Below are 5961 nucleotides of genomic sequence, written 5' to 3' on the forward strand. Positions count from 1 at the left end.
GAATATAAGACACCACAGTAGTCCAAGCAGTCATAATCTCTGCTGTAGCACAACGTTCCTCTGCATACATTTGTGACCTGTCACTCCTAAAGAGCATTTATTTAGGAGGAGATTTATTTTCAATGCATTAGTGGCCCAGAGGAAAAATAATAATAATAAAAAACCATGAGCTGCCAAGTGTAAGTCACTTTAAAATATTATAAATAATCCTGTGGTTTGGGGAATTCATAGGGTAAATTTTTCATATAATTCATACAAATGTGTTAATATTTCTGGAATAATGGACTCTTCCACATACCACACAATTACAGACACTCCTATAATTTCCCTAGAAGTTTTCTTCCTTAGGGTCCCTGATAATCACAGACTATCATTCCACTGTTTTCTAGTGTCAGCTGCAGTCCCAACAGCTCTATAACAATTGTGTGAAGTCCATAGTGGAAAAGAATAATTACTTTCCACACTGGCAATTGTCCTGATAAGGCAACATGAACACCCACTACATATGTAACAGGGAGTCGTGTTTCATTTTGCTGGTTTGCTTTTGAGAATCCAGAAGCGATCTTGCTCCCCTTGATACCCTTCCTGCCCAGGAAAAGAGACTAGCCTTCTGTCTGTCAGTTACTGCAAAACGATTTAGCACAAAGCTACCAGATCTCAGAAGCCTTCAGCATCTGTGTGGTGACCAGCCTGGGGGGGGGAGAGAGAGACAGAGACATAGACAGACAGAGACAGAGATACAGAGAGACAGAGACAAAGAGATAGAGAGAGAGACAGAGAGACAGACAGAGAGAGAGATCTTTGAAAATGAGAATCTTCTAGCAAGGCTTGGTATGTGGAATACTGAAATAGAATTCACTGGCATTAGAACAATAACGAACCGTGTAACATCCCTCACTGTAGTAACAAAATTCCTAACTTTAATATTGGCTTCAAGGAAGAAAATGTATAAGCAAAAGTTTGCCCACTGTTACTACTTATTTAAATCAATCCTGTGTCTGAGAAATTTCCAGTTACATTGGTTCTCTGTCCTCTGGTGGAATAGACTTCCTGAACAACAATCCTTCCATCCCAGGACACGGCAACAAAATGCTGCCAGCGCCACCCTCTTCCTGACATTATGGCGACTCGAAGTAATGACCTGTGGTGCAGTTTCCGTGGAATAACAAAGGTTACAGGTTATCACAGTGTGCCAGGCATCGGGGCAAAGCGCGGAGTTCTGGCCTGAGGTGACAGTCCTGCCCCTCTCTGGGTGAGCTGATAAGGCAGCTGTGCTCCTGGGTCAGGACAGACAAAGGCCGGTGCCCCTAAGATGGGCAGAGATCAAAGTGGTCTCAGGCATTTTGCTCTCGCTAAAATGTTTTTCTCCCAAAGAGAAAACATTAACACATTGAGAAAACAGTGGATACTTTCATCAGAGAGAAGGACTGAGTGACCTATTTTATCACTAATGTCTTTCCATGCAGGAGTCTGAGCTCCCTCTGAAGGCCTGTGGGTGGTTACCAGAGGTCTATATGTCCTCTGAAATTATGGGCAAAATTCGTGCATTTTTGTCGGAAGCATAGTTATAAACTCATGGCCCACAAGAGTTTCAGAGTCAGTGAGGAGGGAGGATCTATTATCTCTCCTCTGCCAGCTGCAGTTATTAACACCTGCCGCAAGAGGAATTGCTTTAGGAACCTAAGTACCATTCTGTGGCTCAACATAAAAGGAGGGGTGAAACCGGGCGCCTTCCCACTTCCTCTTAAGCTTGGCTTTTCACGTTTTGTGGCCCTGTGACTGGTCCGAGCCACAGAATATGAAAAGAGTCTCACTGAGGAAATTACCTCACTGTGAAAGCTTGTCTCATTGAATCATCATTTGCAATTCTGTGAGGAAACTGTTCTCACTGTACAGTAAAAATAAAACAGAGAGGCAATGCGACTTAGTAGAGTTAGCACACAGTCTGGCCACATACCCAGCAGTGAGCCAACTCCAGTTGGTGGGTTCCAAACAGCGGCAAGGTGCACCAGTCCACACTCTTGAGAACCCTCCAGCAGGGCCTTGACAGGCACCTCCCATTCCTTTTCAAGGGACCGGGGAGATGGAGCAGTAGAATAAGCGCTTCCCTGGCAAGCGCAAGGGCCTGAGTTCAACCCCTGGTTCTGCCAAAACAAAACAAAAAAAAAAAAACCTCTGGCCATTCCTTTTCAAGGTGATGCAGACTCCTTCTACGGAGGGGCAGGCCCCTAATTACATACTGAAGAATTCCTTATCTTTTTAATAGTCCCCTGCGATTCAAAATCCAGGCAGTAGGAGTAGCTGTGCCCATTCTGACACTACAGCCCGACCTCCCAGAGGTCGTGATCCTGTTCACAGGGTGCCGGCCTCTGCAGCAGCTCGCAACGCTGAGCGCCAGTCCAACACGTTCAGTCTCCACCTGACGCTTTGCGCAGATCAGCTGACCTGCGTCTGAGTCACCACCGGCCAAGTGGGAATGGGGGCTCTTCTTCCTGGGCTCTGGTTTGACTATAGTAACCAAGGTGACCTTGGTAACATATACAAACATGACGCCAGCCCAGACATTTTTGTTATTTCAAACAGGAAGGTCTTGAAGGGAAAACATCCTGTCTGTATTTGTTTCCACTTTTCCTTGGAACTCCTAAGAACTCGGCAAGTGCAAACTGGCAAAACAGTCAATGTTCGCAAATCTATCAGGAGGTCATAATGCCACACGACAGGCAAAGGTATGATTGTGTGGGGTCGCAAAATAATATTTCTGTTAGGGAAGCATGAGTAGAACATTGGATATTGTAGCGATAATAAAATACTTTAGACTAGGTAATTTATATTTTTTTCTTTTTTTGGTACCAGATATCGAACTCAGTACCTTGTGCTTACCAGGCAGGCATGTAAGCTGCCGGGCTATCTCCCCATCCTCTGAATACTTTATAAACTACAGAAATACGATGCTTACTGTTCTAGGAACTGAAAAGTGCAGGATCAAGGTGGCAGCAAAGTCGCTGTCCCATGAGGGTGCTATCTCTGCTTCAGAGATGTTTGTTACCTTCTTTGCTTTGTCTTTATAGGGTAGAAAGGATAAACATTGTGGCCCTAAATGTGCAGAAGAGCAGAAAAAATAGATTGATTTTTCTCCTGAAGCCCATTTTCAGTTCTACCCTGACCGAGGACCTCCCAAGGGCCCACCTCTTAATGCTGTTATCATCTTGAGGTAAGTTCCAGAGTAAGAATGTGGGAATGATGCACACATTGCAGCCCCAAAGCCAATGAATGCTGTTCCAAAGTAACTTATATGGTGAAAATTAATATTGAATTACCGAGAATAATATCATGAAAGGTATTTGCTGCTACTTGTGAAATTCAAGGCTTTCTGCAAAGTTGTAGTTGTAATCGAAGTCTGTACTCAAAAAGAGTATTTTCCAAATTGTTCAGCAGAATAGCAATCCTGAGGGGTACACAACACATCCTTTTTGGGACTCTTGTACTATGTTTATTTCATACAGATTTAACATAGTATGACGTCAATAAATCTGTAAGTAAAGAACACCATTAAATTGTGCTTAAACCAAGATGATCTGGCTCTAGTGTTCTCGTCCACCATCCAGCCCCTCGCTGTTTAATTACATATGTTAAATATTCTATTCAGTGCATTTTACCAAATGTTGATTGTCAATAGAATCATACATAATCCACACTTTTCTCACTGCTCTTACATCACTTAAGGGTCTTGTGATAGCTGAGCTGTGTTTTCAACCGATTGGCTTCAAAGCCTTCCAGCAGATTAGCAAAGTACACTTCTGGATGTGTCCTTGGTGAAAATACTTGGCCTCTGACCCTCTCCTCCCTGACACAGTCACTCGCTCGCTGTGTCCTCCAGCCACCATGAGCTTTGGTCTGCATCACAGTTCTGCTGCTTTGTTTCCATTTTAGAGCCAGTTGACCAGGGCCTGACCCATCTAAATCCAGGACCAAAAATAAATCTTTTCCCCTTGAAATTGTGTGCATCGGGTGTCTGGTCCCATTGAAAAAGCTGAGTAGTCAAGAAACCTGGTACCAAAAAAACATTGTCACTGTGGGAGGTGTGTCTGACTATGTGGTTCAGATGATTTTGGCATTGCAGTGTTGGGGGAATTGGAAAGACTTGGAGAGGTGGGCTAGAGAAGACGTAGAATGCTGTAAGCAGAAGTCTAAGGTTCAAATGCTAAGAATGCAGACTGTGAAGGCCAGACTTACGTGGTATAAAATGTAGACTCAACTGGGAATTAGAATAAAGGCTACATGGCTGACACTGACAAAAGATCTACAAACTGCTCCATAGGGTTTCAGGGTAAATCCTGAGGGGATTTGACTGACCTTAGCAGATACAAACGTTACATTTCTTGTTACATAGGTCTTGCTTTATCTTGGTCTTAACTATCCAGCAGAAAAATATAAAAATGAAGCATAAAAGGTAAAGCCATATTAATAGGCTGAGCTGTAAAAGGCTCAATTCAACAACTTCTGACATTGCCAGTCCTACAGAAAACCCGCTGCTATCATGAACTGCTGGACTTTATTGGATTAATTTGCTGAATTCATGCAACTACAATATATGAATGGCAAAAATAAAAGAGGATACAAAAAATGAAGGACCATTTTGTATATATATATATATATATATATATATATATATATATATATATATATCTGTGTTTACAAAATAGTTAGCATAGATATATAGCTCCTTTCTCTTAGTTCAATGAGAACAAAGTTTTGAACTAATAGTGTTTAAACAAGATATCATGTCTGCATCTTGTACTATGAATAACTACAATGAAGACAACAATATGCAATGTATTAATTATTATAACTGTCCTACTAACCTATTTGGAAACTGTCTCATTGCTATTATTTTTCAATAAAATTAATAAAAAGAATGAGGGCTAAATTTGTTATCTCCTGGCAAGGACCTTCTGTACAGTTTTCACATGTCTTATGCCTTTGAGAAAAGCTGAGTTTAGGGGTTATAAACTGATTTACCTGAAGAAGGACTTTTCAAGCAACATTCAAGCTGTGACACAGATACTGATGTTTGCTTTTAGACAGATTTAAATTGACAATCTGAAGCAAAAACCTGAGCAGAAGTCTTTGAAAAGCTTTGATTTTGAACAGAAAAGAACCATGCATAAAGGTGGAGCCAAAGGAGGTATGGTTTCCAAAGAGATTATTACCGTATAAAAGAAATTGATTGCTTTGGACTGCACGAAGAATAAATGTACCTTGAGGATGTCCCATTAGTCAGCAGGGCTGCACTCATTGCAGACTTAGGGTGCAGAATTATAAACCTTCTATTTGGAATTAGAGCCCTGGGCCCAGCTCTGGCAAGCCATTTGTAATTGTTCTCTGGGATTCATTGCATCGTGTTCAGTTGTATCCGCACTGAAAGTTGCAGCAGCCATGGTCCCAGGGTGTCTAACTGCTGCTCACATTGGCAGAGGACTTTGGTGTCATACATGTGACATTATATTTTTTAAAGCAGGCCCCATATAACAGTTATAAAATCATGGAGGTGTCCTCCAAGATTCAGAGGAAGGCTTGTGTGGCCAGACAATGTGTCCCTGAAAGGAGGGTGTATGAAATTGTGGGAAGGAAGCCCAAGGCAAGGTGGAAACCCTGGGAAGTCAGAGATGCCAGGAATGTGAGATGTACATCAAGGTGAGCTGTAGGCACTGCGTGGGGCCAGCCCAGCTGAGAGGCTGCAAATCCTTCAGAATATCTTACACTGTCGTATGTTCTACATGAAAGACATAGAGCTACAGAAGTTGACATTTGCCTGCTGGATTTCATTTTTGCTTAAATCTGATCTTTTTTACTCTCCCCATTTCACTCTTTTGGAATCAGAATGTTAACCTTGTGCTGTTGTATATATTACTAGTTTTTATTTTTGTAGGGTAGTTTAGAGTTAAGAGTTTGCTTTGATTC

This window comes from Octodon degus, unplaced genomic scaffold (assembly GCF_000260255.1).
Source record: "Octodon degus isolate 3935 unplaced genomic scaffold, OctDeg1.0 scaffold00044, whole genome shotgun sequence".
Taxonomy (NCBI): Eukaryota; Metazoa; Chordata; class Mammalia; order Rodentia; family Octodontidae; genus Octodon; species Octodon degus.